Source organism: Heptranchias perlo, chromosome 40 (assembly GCF_035084215.1).
Source record: "Heptranchias perlo isolate sHepPer1 chromosome 40, sHepPer1.hap1, whole genome shotgun sequence".
NCBI lineage: Eukaryota > Metazoa > Chordata > Chondrichthyes > Hexanchiformes > Hexanchidae > Heptranchias > Heptranchias perlo.
The window spans coordinates 6,675,916-6,689,078 of NC_090364.1; the positions used below are offsets into that span (position 1 = coordinate 6,675,916).

The 13,163-nt window shown below is 45.4% G+C and overlaps 1 protein-coding gene across 1 annotated transcript in view; it reads left to right on the plus strand.

The window, feature by feature from the left end:
• Positions 1–4,820: 4,820 nt before the first annotated feature.
• The window catches only part of lrrc4ba (leucine rich repeat containing 4Ba), a 103,295-nt gene continuing 94,952 nt past the window's right edge, over positions 4,821–13,163 (plus strand). The window contains exon 1 of the mRNA XM_067974482.1: positions 4,821–5,020. The gene's annotated coding sequence lies outside the window, so the exon portion shown is untranslated. The remainder of the gene's footprint in view (positions 5,021–13,163) is intronic.

The window sequence follows — 13,163 nt, forward strand, 5'->3', positions numbered from 1 at the left end:
GGATTAATTGGATAGCTCTTTCAAAGAGCCAGCACAGGCATGGTGGACCGAATGGCCTCCTTCTGTGCTGTAAGATTCTGTGATTCAATACAGTAGAATTGACAAAGAATGCAAAGATCATACCCTTAGAGAAAAGAAAAAGGTAAAATGACCTTGTGCAAAATAGGCACAAATGGTAACGCTAGAATAATTCCAGCTGCAAGATTTCCAGTCAACTGCCATATATCTGAGGTACCCCCTCCTCCAAACAGCATAAACATTGCTAAAGGTCAGAGAGGTACATCACCACATGGTCCACATGGAAGGGCCAAATGGCATTAAAGAAAGACAGAACTTTATATAACTCCTTTCATGGCTTCAAGACATCCCAAAGTGCTTCACAGCCAATGAATTACTTTTGAAGTGCAGTCGCTGTTGTTATGTAGGCAGCCAATTTTCACACAGCAAGATCCCACAAACAACAAATAAGATGACTGATCAGTTAACCTATTTTTGGTGGTGTTAGTTGAGGGTTAAATGTTGGCAGGACACTGGGAGAATTCCCTGCTCATCTTTCAATAGTGCCGTGGCATAGTTAATGTCCACCTGAACAGGAAGACCGGGCCTCGGTCTAACGTCTCATCTGAAAGACGGCTCCTGTGACAATGCAGCACTCCCTCAGTACTGCACTGAATTGTCAGCCTAGTTTAATGTATTCTTCATCTCTCTCATTTCTTTTCCCTGTATATTATTTTAGTATCTTCCTCTCTCACACTTTTCCTCCTATCAATGCCTGCCTGCCTATGGCACTTGCGAGTGCATTCCCTGGCAGCTATGGAGGCAGACTATCCCAGCATTCATAGCAGTAACGAAAGCCCTCTATTAAAGTTATGGCTCCTTTAGAAAACTACTGTAAAGGATGCTAGGATAGCACAGTAAAAACACATGAGATTGCGATCCCAAATTAGGAGGTCAAAGAAAGGATAATTTCAGGGATAAGGCTTCCACCAAATGTGGGAGAGTTGGTTGACCTGGGAACAGGACTAATGCAATTGACCTTAACAAGGCTGTTCAAAATCATTATGTTCAAAATCATGACGGGTTTAGATAAAGTAAATAAAGAGAAACTGTTCCCATTAGCGAAAGGGTCGAGAACCAGAGGACACAGATTTAAGGTGATTGGCAAAAGAACCAAAAGCGACATGAGGAAAATCTTTTTTTACGCAGCGAGTAGTTATGATCTGGAATGCGGCGTCTGAAAGAGTGGCAGATTCAATCGTGGCTTTCAAAAAGGAATTGGATAAATACTTGAAGGGAAAAAATTTGCAGGGCTACGGGGAAAGAGCGAGGGAATAGGACTAACTGGATTGCTCTGACAAAGAGCTGGCACAGGCTCGATGGGCTGAACAGCCTCCTTCTGTGCTGTAATGATTCTATGATTCTATCTATGCCACATTTTTTGACATCCATCCCCACATTATGCCTACAATCCCATGTCTCACTTTACATCTAACCTTGAGACCCCAGTGAGTTGGACTTTAAGATCCTGATTTAAACCCATAGAGCTTTACAGCACAGTAGGAGGCCACTCAGCCCATTAATTCTGTGCCAGCTCTTTGCTAGAGCAAGCCAAAACTAATCCCACAGATCCACTCTCTCCCTATGGCCCTGTACCTTCCTCGGCTTCAAATATTTATCCAATTTTCCATTATCCACTCCCCTGTCGCAAAGCATGCCATGCTCCAACAACCATCTGTGTAAAAAAATTCTCCTGATCTCTCTCTTATTATAAATTAAAGACCCCTCATCACTGATTCCCCAGCCAGAGAGACCAGTGTTTCCCTATTCACTCCATCAAAATCATTATAATTTTAAAAACCTCTATTAAATCTCCCCCCTAGCCTTTAGGTTTCAGTATTATCTACATACCCACTGACTATAATTCTTGAAGCAATGAAAATCTGTAGCCTGAAATTCCAACGTGGGAAACTCAGTCTCAGCTGATGCATGGTGTGCAGCAAATGCAGGTAGACTGATTTTAAAAGGAAGGGGATGGTTTGTCCAGTGATGTGGGGATCCAACACAAGAAAGAAAATAACCCTAAAAATCATAAGTAAAGATATGAAATGGTGAGCTGTAAGGTATGTACTATACTTGAGATTGGGGCAGGTTTGGTGACAGAATAGCTGGTATTTAAGAATTGGACGGTTTATCAGATCATAGTTGAAAGTGTTGGTGACAGGGGAACAGATAAATTCCTAACTGAGGAGAGAGAGGTGGAGAGGTAGAAAGATTTAGGGAGGGAATTCCAGCTTAGGGCCTAGACGGTTGAAGGCACGGCCGCCAATGGTGAGGTGAAGGAAGTGGGGGATGCACAAAAGGCCAGAGTTGGAGGAACGCTGAGATCTCGGAGGGTTGTAGGGCTGGAAAAAGTTATAGAGATAGGGTGGGCCGAGGCCATGGAGGGATTTGAACACAAGGATAAAAATTTTAAAATCGAGGCGTTGGTGGACCGGGAGCCAAGGTAGGTCAGTGAGCACAGGGGTGATGGGTGAATAGGACTTGGTTTGAGCTAGGATATGGGCAGCAGAGTTTTGGATGAGCTTCAGTTTACGGAGGGTGCAAGGTGGGAGGCCAGCCAGGAGAGCATTGGAATAGTTAAGTCTGGTGGTAACAAAAGCGTGAATGAGGGTTTCAGCAGCAGATAGATTGAGGCAGGAGCGGAGATTAGCGATATTACGGAGGTGGAAGTAGGAGATCTTGCTGATGGAGACTAGCACCTTTCATGTAGAAAATGCCCAAAGCACTTGTCAGAGGAGCGAAAATAGATAAAAAGAATAAAGTGACGGATACTGAGCCATGGTGGAAGAGTTAGGAGAGGTGACTAAAAACTTGGTAGAAAAGATGAGTCTGGGGAAGGTTTCTAACAGTGGAGACGGGATGAGAGACTCCCTGGGCAGATGGTGGAAGCAGGTACCTTTGATTTATTCAAATGCAAATTGGATAGATTTCTTTCAGGAAATAACTTTTTGCGATACAGTATATGAGTAATTTGAGACATGGCATGTGGTGAGTGTAACATGTTTGGGAGGAACAGGTGACTTTGGACCTATGGTTCCCAAAGCTATCCACCACTGGGGGTTTTCCTCACCTCATGTCTGGGTCTGTTGGAGACTAATTGACTGAGATTGATTGCTAGGATTAGTCAACAACTCCATTACCGTTGCGTCAAGTGACTAACAGGATGGTAGAAGGCGAACTAGAATCATAGAATCATAGAAGTTACAACATGGAACTAGATGGGCCTTGGACTTTTTTCATCGAGCAATTCCAATGTTCCTATGTTAAGGAGGGGGTTCCAGAGAGTAGAATCAAGGCAGCTAAAAACTGTGCAACTGATGGTCGAGCAAAAGTTGGGGGGATGAACAAAACATGAAGACAGAAGGATGTAAGAGGGGATTTAAGCAGGGAGGAGATTGCTGAGATAGGGTGGGTGAAGCAGTGGAAGAATTTGACTAAGGCACTACCTTATTTAGCAGTCTCATCTCTGAGTCAGAAGATTGTGGGTTCAAGCACTGCTCCAGAGACTTGAGGACATAATCTAGGTCGACCCTCCAATACAGTACTGAGGGAGTGCTGCACTGTGCTGTCCTTTGAATGAGACGTTAAACCGAGCCCCCTATCTGCCTGTTCGGGTGCGCCCCAGAACATAAGGGAGCTTCTCCCAGCATCCTGGCCAACATTCCCCCCTCAACCACCATGAAAGAAAAACAATTGATTGACTGGTTATTCATCTCATTTGCAGTTTGTTAGATCTTGCTGTGCGCAAAACAGCTGTCACTTCTCGCTACATAACGGCAGGGTCTGCACTTTGAAGCAATTCACATTTCTAGGAGAGAAGACATACCGCTAATTAAACCCCAACCTACCTTTTAAAATAGCGGGCGAACAACTTTTATAAGAACAGTTAGAATTTGGGGCCGTATTTATCTAATGTGGCACAATTTTAAAGCTGCATCTATTGATGCCACTATTCCCGGCCAAAATAGGGATGATTGGGTAAATCCCCCATCAATCACGCCTGGAGTAAGTGACTGGGATTGATTTCACGCACATAATTTGTATTATGGAACTATCCTCCACTCGCTGCATTTTGTTGTAGAAATCACCCTGCTTTTATCGGGAGAAGGTGCTGTAGTTTCGGTTATGGGTTTGGTTTGTTGTAGCTCGTACAGACTCTTTTTAAATAGACTCTGTAGACTGTTTGCTGTAGTGGGCTGTTTAAATAGACTCTATTTGCTAAGCAAATAGACTTTGTTTGCTGTAAAATAGAGTGTTTGCTGTGAATCCTGTCGTAAGTTCCACCCCACCTCCAACTCATTTGCTGACACAGTTAGTGTCAATAGACACTCTGCAATTTTAACCCTCAATGGGCTGGATTTTTTTTCTTTGTGACTAACACTGACCCTTCCTGTTCAATTTCCACCCAGAAAATGTCAGGTGTATTTAGGAGAACGATGGTTTAAGATGGATTTAATGTTTAAACGGAAATGCTCCGACCAATTTTTTTTTAAATTAAGACACTGCAAATGTTTGCTGCCGAGGCAGCTAGACCCCAAATTACGGTAGCGACAATAAGCTCCATGGTTGCGTTTCTGTTCACTATTGCACTGCTGTGTTTGGCTTCCTGCCGAGATTAACAGGAGAGTAACCATCCAGAAGAGAGAAGGAGAAAGGAGAGGAGTGGAGAAAAGGGGAAAGAGAGAAGCTATCATTCTCCCCTGGGGTGGGGGGGGAGAGGGAGGGGGGTCTCTCTTCCACCACCCCAAGAGCTACTGCTCCCGGTCCGAGGGTCTACGGCTCCGGAGAGCTGGGGACATGTAGTTCGCCATGGAGCCGTTGCTTTGGGAAACTGCAGCCAAACCGAGGGGGTGAAACATACAGGAAATAAACAAAAGGGAGGGAGAAAAAAAGCTGCAGTGAGAGAGAGAGAGAGAGAAAATCCAGAGCTGGCAGTCAAGGGGGGGTTCGCCTCGAAAATGTGAGTAAAGCAACATTCATTTTCTATCTGCCCATGTTGTTAGGGACCAGGGAGCCCCCTCCCGCACCCCCTCTCTCCTCCTTTCTAACCGATACAAAATGGTTCCCCTTCAAGATAATGTAGGCAACGGAGCTGGCTTTATAGACAGGAGACTCTGGATCCGATCCAGTAGAGTATGGGAGGCTGGTTTAGATCGGAAGTGAATGGAAAGTGTTTTTGTAATCAAATAACATTCGATCTAGGAACAGGATTCCGACTATTGCTCAGAGAGGGGGGGCTCACATACACGTTCACAGAGAGTGGCAGACACCGAGTCAGATCGAAAAATATACACAAACACACACACAGCAGACAAATGTACAGACACAGCGAAGCACACACATAGAAAGTGGGAGAAATACTGACAGCGAGAGAGAGAATGAGAGAAACCAAGATACAGCGATATAAACAAATACAAACACCAATTGAGAAAGCAATGCATAGAAAGACACAGCAGAAAGCACATACGAAGAAAAGCAGGCAAACACATAATCATAATGGTAACACATCGACACCAGACACACAGAACAACAGACTCAGAGAAACACACATATAGAATCACAAAAAAGATAGACAGGAAACATAGACGTACGGAAAGGCAAAGAAAACAGGGAATAAACACACAGAGAATCAGAGGCAAAGAATACAGAAAGAAAGAGAAAAACAGACGCCTACTCAAAGAGACAGATACAGACGGAGAAATGGACACACAGAACAATAAAGAGGCACAAAGAGAGATTAAAAATACAAAGAAGGAAACAGTGAGAGAGAAAACAGAAAGGATCGCAGAGAGAAACATAGAGACGGACACAAACACAGAGAGGAATGAAACAGGGGGAAGCAAAGAAAGGCATAAAGATGGAACTACAGGTAGAAACCCACAGAAAAAGAGAGATCGGAGAGATTTAAAAAAGACAAACAAAAACTGAGAGAAACATAGAAATGCACAAGAGATCAGAGAAGGCAGAAATGTTGTGTGCAGTGTGTTGTGCCATGTGTGTGCAGTCTGATGTGAAGGATGAAGACACCTGTAACTCAGTATTTGTTAATGCTCCAAATACCACACGCTCTCTGTGTGCACATGGTCTCAGCTGACCCATGGATGCTCTGTGTCCCAGAACTGCTAGCAGACTGTGACTGCTCTCTGTACCAAATCTCATTCCGCATTGCACTCTCCCTCTCAAGGTCTATTACAGGAGCAATCAGCTTGGTGATGCCAGTGTAAAGAAGTAACTATAAAAATTACAACTTGATGCTTTATGAAACTAGATTGAATTATGCATTGCTTAATGCATGCCCATTACTGCGTGGGACTGACGTGCGGAGATGTTTGATGAATGTTTCTGAAGTGCACGGTGCTGTATTTTAGTGTGTATACGGTTCCTTGTGATAAACTTGCTGGGACTGACAAATAATGATTCTGAGTGTGGAGTTTATTGGAACTCCAGATTATGATGAGATTTTCGACATGATCACGGGAAAGATTTGGCCACTGTTTGACAGGGCAGCATTATTAAATGATTATGCTTTTTAAAATGTTTCTATAAAAAGAAAGAAGAACTTGCATTTATATAGCACCTTTCATGATCTCAGGATGTCTCAAAGCGCTTTACAACTGATGAAGTATTTTTGAAGTGCAGTCACTGTTGGAAAGTAGGAAACACAGCAGCCAATTTGTGCACAGCAAGATCCCACAAATAGCAATATGATAATGACCAGATAATCTATTTTTTTTTCGTGATGTTGGTTGAGGGATAAATATTGGCCCAGGACACCGGGGAGAAATTCTCTGCTCTTCTTCGAAATAGTGCCTTGGGATCTTTTACCTGAGAGGGCAGGCGGGGCCTCGGTTTAACGTCTCATCTGAAAGACGGCACTTCTGACAGTGCAGGGCACCCTCCGCTGGAATACTGGTCTAGATTTTGTGCTCAAGTCTTTGGAGCGGGACTTGAACCCATGACCTTCTGACTCAGAACCCGCTCTCTTTCTGTAGCAGCAGGAATCGGACACTTGCACGGCTCATGACCACTGACCAGTGTGGCCAATTGTCCCTCTGGTGAGATTTGTGGGTTTTTTTCTTCTCCTTCATTGTGAGGTTTGAACAATTTTGTTTTCGTCTAAGGTGAAGGCCATAGTGCAGGGCAGCACAAAAGTGCTGGCAAATCAGGAGGTGGCACTAATTTTAACCTAACCCGCCCGTCAGGAAACTGATAGGACCGGGTGCAACACTGGTTTTACACCCAGCCCGATTTTACTCTCAAATTGAAGGCATTTGAAGTTCTTGTGGGTTTCCCACCTGGGGAGTTAGGTTAAAATTACCCCCATGTTTGGGTTTATAAAAGCCTCAAGATTGGACGAGGAAGAGAACTTGTCCAGACAGGGAACACTCACTGGCATCGGGTAACATCAGAGCTAAAGCCAACTAGCTTCAGGTCCGTAATATGGCGCTGCCATTTTGGAGCTGGTCATGTTTGAGTGTCTGGATTTAAAGTGTTTTCCTCTGCTCCACTCACCGTTTCGCTGCTATTATTGGTGCTGGTAATTGATGTCTCAATGGATGTATAATTGGCGATTCAAACTGTCAATCATAACGCTCCTCGTAGAGAGTCAGTGTCAGTGATACTGGCATTAGTCTATAGATCGGCACTGAACCATAACTGAAGAGAGCAGTGGCTTCAGGGCTGACTCAATTTGCCGACGGTGACTGATGGAATCCAGATAATCATTTGGGAACGCGTAATTTATGATTCTGAAAGGAGCGAATTACATGATTCCGAGTGTCAAGAATAGAATTATTCCCCCAATCCCACAATTTTACGGATAGCAAGAGTTTGTCTGACAACAGCAACAGCTCTCATTTATACAGAGCGTTTAACATAGTACAACGTCCTAAGGTGCTTCACAGGAGCGATTATCAAATAAAATTCGACACTGGGTCACGTAAGGAGATATTACGTGACCCAGTGGGTGACCAAAAACTTGGTCAAAGAGATAGGTTTTAAGGAGCATCTTAAAGGAGGAGAGAGAGGTGGAGGATTTCAAGGAGGGAATTCCAGAACTTAGGGCCTACGCAGCTGAAGGCACGGCCACAAATGGAGGAGTGAGAGGCCAGAATTGGAGGAGAGCAGAGATCTCGGAGGGCTGTAGAGCTGGTGGAGGTTTCAGAGATAGGGAGGGGCGAGGCCATGGAGGGATTTGAAATCAAAGGTGAGCATCTTAAAAATGTAAAAACTGGGGTTGTCCCATGACCCGGAGTGACCCCAGGACTTGTAACATCACACGGCATCCGTGAGCATGTTTCTGGTACATTGTAGTGACTGGGACTCAGTGCAACAGCCTTGCGTTGTTTGCTCTGGAGGGAACGGGGCCTGTTAGAGAAGTGCACTCAGGAGCAAATAAATTCCCATTACCTTGGAATTGTCCGAATTGAGGAACATTTGTTTTATTGACGCAGTTCTCAGGCAGAGTTGTGACTAGCTCCATTAGTGGACGAGGACCATAAGAAATATGAGTGGTCCTATCTCTTAATACCATTACTTCCTAATTAAGTATCTATCTCCCTTTAAAACAACAGGACAATGGTGAGTTCAAACCCAGATTTAATGGAGAGCCCACACTTCCTTACCCTCACTATGCAAGTTTTGGTGATTATTGCTCGAACACTAAATGATGCGTCGCTGCTGCTGTGAAACGTCAACGACTGCTCAATTTCACACTCCATGCATGCAACTTTCCACTAAACAGTAATGCAGACACGCGCAGTAAGCCTTTGTTTTCTAAGGGGAAAACACCGTTTTAGAAATATCTTAAACTATCTAGAGTTGTAATGCAACCAATTGGTGGGGCTGCAATTTTGCGTGTTTTGTTCCGACTGAGACAAATGAGCAGGAAATTTCGGCGTAAGTTCCCGATGACAAGATCGGAGCAGAAGCTGGCGTAAATTTCGACCTAATTGCTGCATGCGTGCGATCCAGGAAAATCGGGACCTGCCAGAGTCAAGAAGCCGATGTGGAAGGGCTATTTGGGAACTATCCATGGTACCAGAATTGCATTCAAAAGTTTACTGGATGGGGAAGTACAGGCGAGGAGCCAATTACCATCAGTCTGTCCTGCCGCGTGCTGGAGCATTAAGACTTTGACCCTTGACGTAAAGTTAGTGAGTAACACTGATACTTTATTTTTAAATTGGGAAATCTGTGTGAAGGGTCAAGGCCCACAACGCCAAAGGTTCAGTGGCTTAAAGGCATGTCAAATCTTATCCCCTTGGAATAGGGCTCACTCATTTTGGGTTAACATATGTTAATCTGGAACATCACAGCTCCATCCTGTTCAGTACATCCGCAATCTGTCTCACTCGCTGCTCCCTAATTTCTTTGCCAACCTGTCTTCCTCCTTTCCTGAAGGTGTTGCCACCTTGCTGGGTTGCGGTTCAATGGGCACTAGGCCCCTGCCAGTACCACCCTCCCCCCCCCCACCCCCCCCCATTGGCCATTCCTCACCAGCCAGTGAATGTCGGCAGGTTACTTAACAGTGGAGACCAAGCCCGATCCTGCCCTCACCCGGTATCTGTGCGCACGCACCTTCCCGCAGAGGCTGTTACAATCACCAGTTTCACTCCGAGTCTTTCCCCGCAGTCAGAGCCCCGATCCTGAGTGTGTCTACCAGGCAGCACTGAACGTGCTTTTTCATTCATTGCAGTCAGTGATGTCAGTGCTGGGAAATGAAATCACCTTTCCTGGGTCTAACGCCAGCATCAACACTCCCAGGGCAGGTACAGGATGGGTTAGATACAGAATAAAGCTCCCTCGACACTGTCCCATCAAACACTCCCAGGGCAGGTACAGGATGGGTTAGATACAGAATAAAGCTCCCTCGACACTGTCCCATCAAACACTCCCAGGGCAGGTACAGGATGGGTTAGATACAGAGTAAAGCTCCCTCTACACTGTCCCATCAAACACTCCCAGGGCAGGTACAGCACGGATTAGATACAGAGTAAAGCTCCCTCTACACTGTTCCATCAAACACTCCCAGGGCAGGTACAGCACGGGTTAGATACAGAGTAAAGCTCCCTCTACACTGTCCCATCAAACACTCCCAGGGCAGGTACAGCACGGATTAGATACAGAGTAAAGCTCCCTCTAACCCGGGATAACCAGGATCCAATTCCAACCCTCAAAGCCCAGGCAACAGTGCTGTTTTCCTTTATAGTTCATACTCACTGGCTTGTCCTGTTTTGATCTCATGGGCCTGAAAAGGGCAGTTTTTATCACTGTTGCTTTATTGGTGGATAAATTTTAAATCAGAACATCCAAGATCTGTCACTATCAGCAACTGGAGATATCTGCAAATGAATGAGAGCAGGGATTGGCACTTTATCTATTGGCACACAACTAAGCAGCCCACAGAGATACGAAAACTTGGGACACTCCTGCTCCATGCTGTGCCTATCAAGCACTCTCAGATTTTGTGTGGGCCACGCTGGCAAGACCACATTTATTGCCCATCCCGAGTTGCCCTGTGAAGGTGCTAGCAGGCCCCATTGTATTGGACTGGAGTCAGATGTAGACTAGGTTCCCTTCCCTGAAGGACTTTAGTGAATCAGTTGGATTTTTACCAGCAATCCAGCAGCATTCATGGTCATTTTTTCCTGGCACCAGCCCACAAATGACCAGATTTGTTGAATATATCGGAATTTGGATCTTGTGATCCCAGGGTTCCAGTCTGGTAATGTCACCACTGCACTCCCGCACCCCAGATCAGCTAGATCAAGGGTCAGATGCAGGACAGTTAGTCTTGTTCAGCGCAACATTTGCTTCAGCGGTGGCCTGTCCTAACAGGATGGTTTGCTTCCAGTTTATTGCTCTCTGTGGTCCTCGTATAGATTGATTGGGCTGTGTTATGATGCCTTTAAGTTATTGCTTGCTTTGGATCATAGCAGACTTGCATCCGTACACCCGCTCCCTGACTTTACACCAGCTCTCTTATCCCGGCCCACAGAAAGGTGGGTCAGTAATTCTGCTATTGGGATGACGGAGCTGGATTTAGCAGTGTCGGTGAAAGAGCATCAGTGTCCCGTCATCCAAATTCAAAAGTAACTTCACTGCAGAATTGGAACTGGACCAGTGTAGGGTAGCATTCTGAGTACACCCACCACGACTGGCCTGAGAGGCGATCGGGTGAGAGGCCTGAGAGGCGATCGGGTGAGAGGCCTGAGAGGCGATCGGGTGAGAGGCCTGAGAGGCGATCGGGTGAGAGGCCTGAGAGGCGATCGGGTGAGAGGCCTGAGAGGCGATCGGGTGAGAGGCCTGAGAGGCGATCGGGTGAGAGGCCTGAGAGGCGATCGGGTGAGAGGCCTGAGAGGGGATAGGATGAACTTTACCTACACACACACACACACACACACACACACACACGCATACACACCCGCCCCCAACGGAAATCATTTAGCAGCGGCAACCTGGCCCGATTATTTTTCCTTCTCCTCCCTAGGCCAGGGGAGCTGAGGCCAACTGCAGCGCCCCAGCTGCAACTTGGCCTGGAACTGATAACCCAGCCCAGGCCAGGGACCAGCCCTTGAGGCTCAGTACCATTGCATTTACCCACTATGCCATTTCTATGTATAATGACATGCTGGGCCCACAGGTGGGGTTGCCAAGTCTGGTTGGATGTATTCCAGGAGGTTTCGCCATCTGACCTCCAAACACCCCACCCCGACACTCAAGCTATCGGTCCCCCGACAGGCCAATTGGAATACGAAGAGACTCTTCATTACCTGCTTTGGATGAATCTTGACTATGAGTCAAACAGTTTTCACCCATTCCAATATTTTTATAACTAATAATAAATGAATGCGTTCAAAGAAAATGGAGAAAAAAAACACCCAATTTTCTTTTATTGCCCCTATGATTTTTCTCCCGGAGATTAATCTTCAATTCCTGGAGACTCCAGGGCAATTCCTGGAGACTCCAGGGCAATTTCTGGAGGGTTGGCAACCCCTATTGTGCAGAGCTGTGGAATAATGAACGTAACTCTTGCGATACTCTGTGCCTTCTGATTGGCTAAAGTGCTGTCGGCAACTTATTAAAATGATGCTTCGATGGGCACCGCATAGAAATTCTGATTTTAGTTTAATCTCAATCCCAATGCAAACATTTTTTTCGGCCCCTGTTTATCAGGATTGATTCGGGGAGAGGGGGCAGGAGGGGGACTCGATGAGTTAATTGCTGCAGGTCAACGTTCACAAATGAGGAATTAAAAATGTTTTTAAAAATGCAGAACTACTAGCAAGGGCAATGGAAGGCCCCATTGAGCTCTGCAGGAGATTGCAGGCTGTATCTTATCATTAACATGGGCCTCACATCCTCAGTGCCAGCTTTGAACAGCTTATAACGTAATATAGAATCAATTCCCACCGTCGCCACCTCCTCTCTCCTCGCAAACCAGCATTAATCATTTTCTACACCGGGCTAATACTCCACAGCCAAGGAGCCTGTTTGACATGGGCCTAGGATTCTGCTCTGCACTGAACACAAAGACGTGCCATCAAAGTTTAAATAAGAGGGGGGATAAAGGATTTACTTTTTGCTCTGGGTAGGCCCAGTTCTGTGAGTGAGATACCTCGAGAGGTAAAGGGACTCATCAGAGTGCCGTGTAATGGAGAGTAGGGAAAATCTTCCTTTGTAACACCAGCGAGGCTGGTGTATAAAAGACATTAAATGAGGGTGAAATTCTTTTAATGAGAAAGCAGGAGAGAGCTTGCTTTTTCTCTCTAATTATTCAGCTACCAACAAAATTGCATCCTGAGAAAATCTGCCGTTTTGTTAGTGGGCCGTTAATTGTAAATCAAAATCAGCATTCCTTAATGTTTCCATCTGAACGGTTTTGGGTTTTAACCAGGTAAGATTAGTCTAAGACGTGACTGTGTGATATTAGTATACAAACGCTTGACGCATTTGTACATGAACGTGTCGGCTAATTTCATAGAATCGTAGGCCATTCAGCCCATCGAGTCCGCGCAGGAGTGTATAAGATAGTAAAGGGAATGGGAAAAATAAGTCTGAAATATTACTTTAAATTAAATTGCAAGGGGATGCAGGTTCAA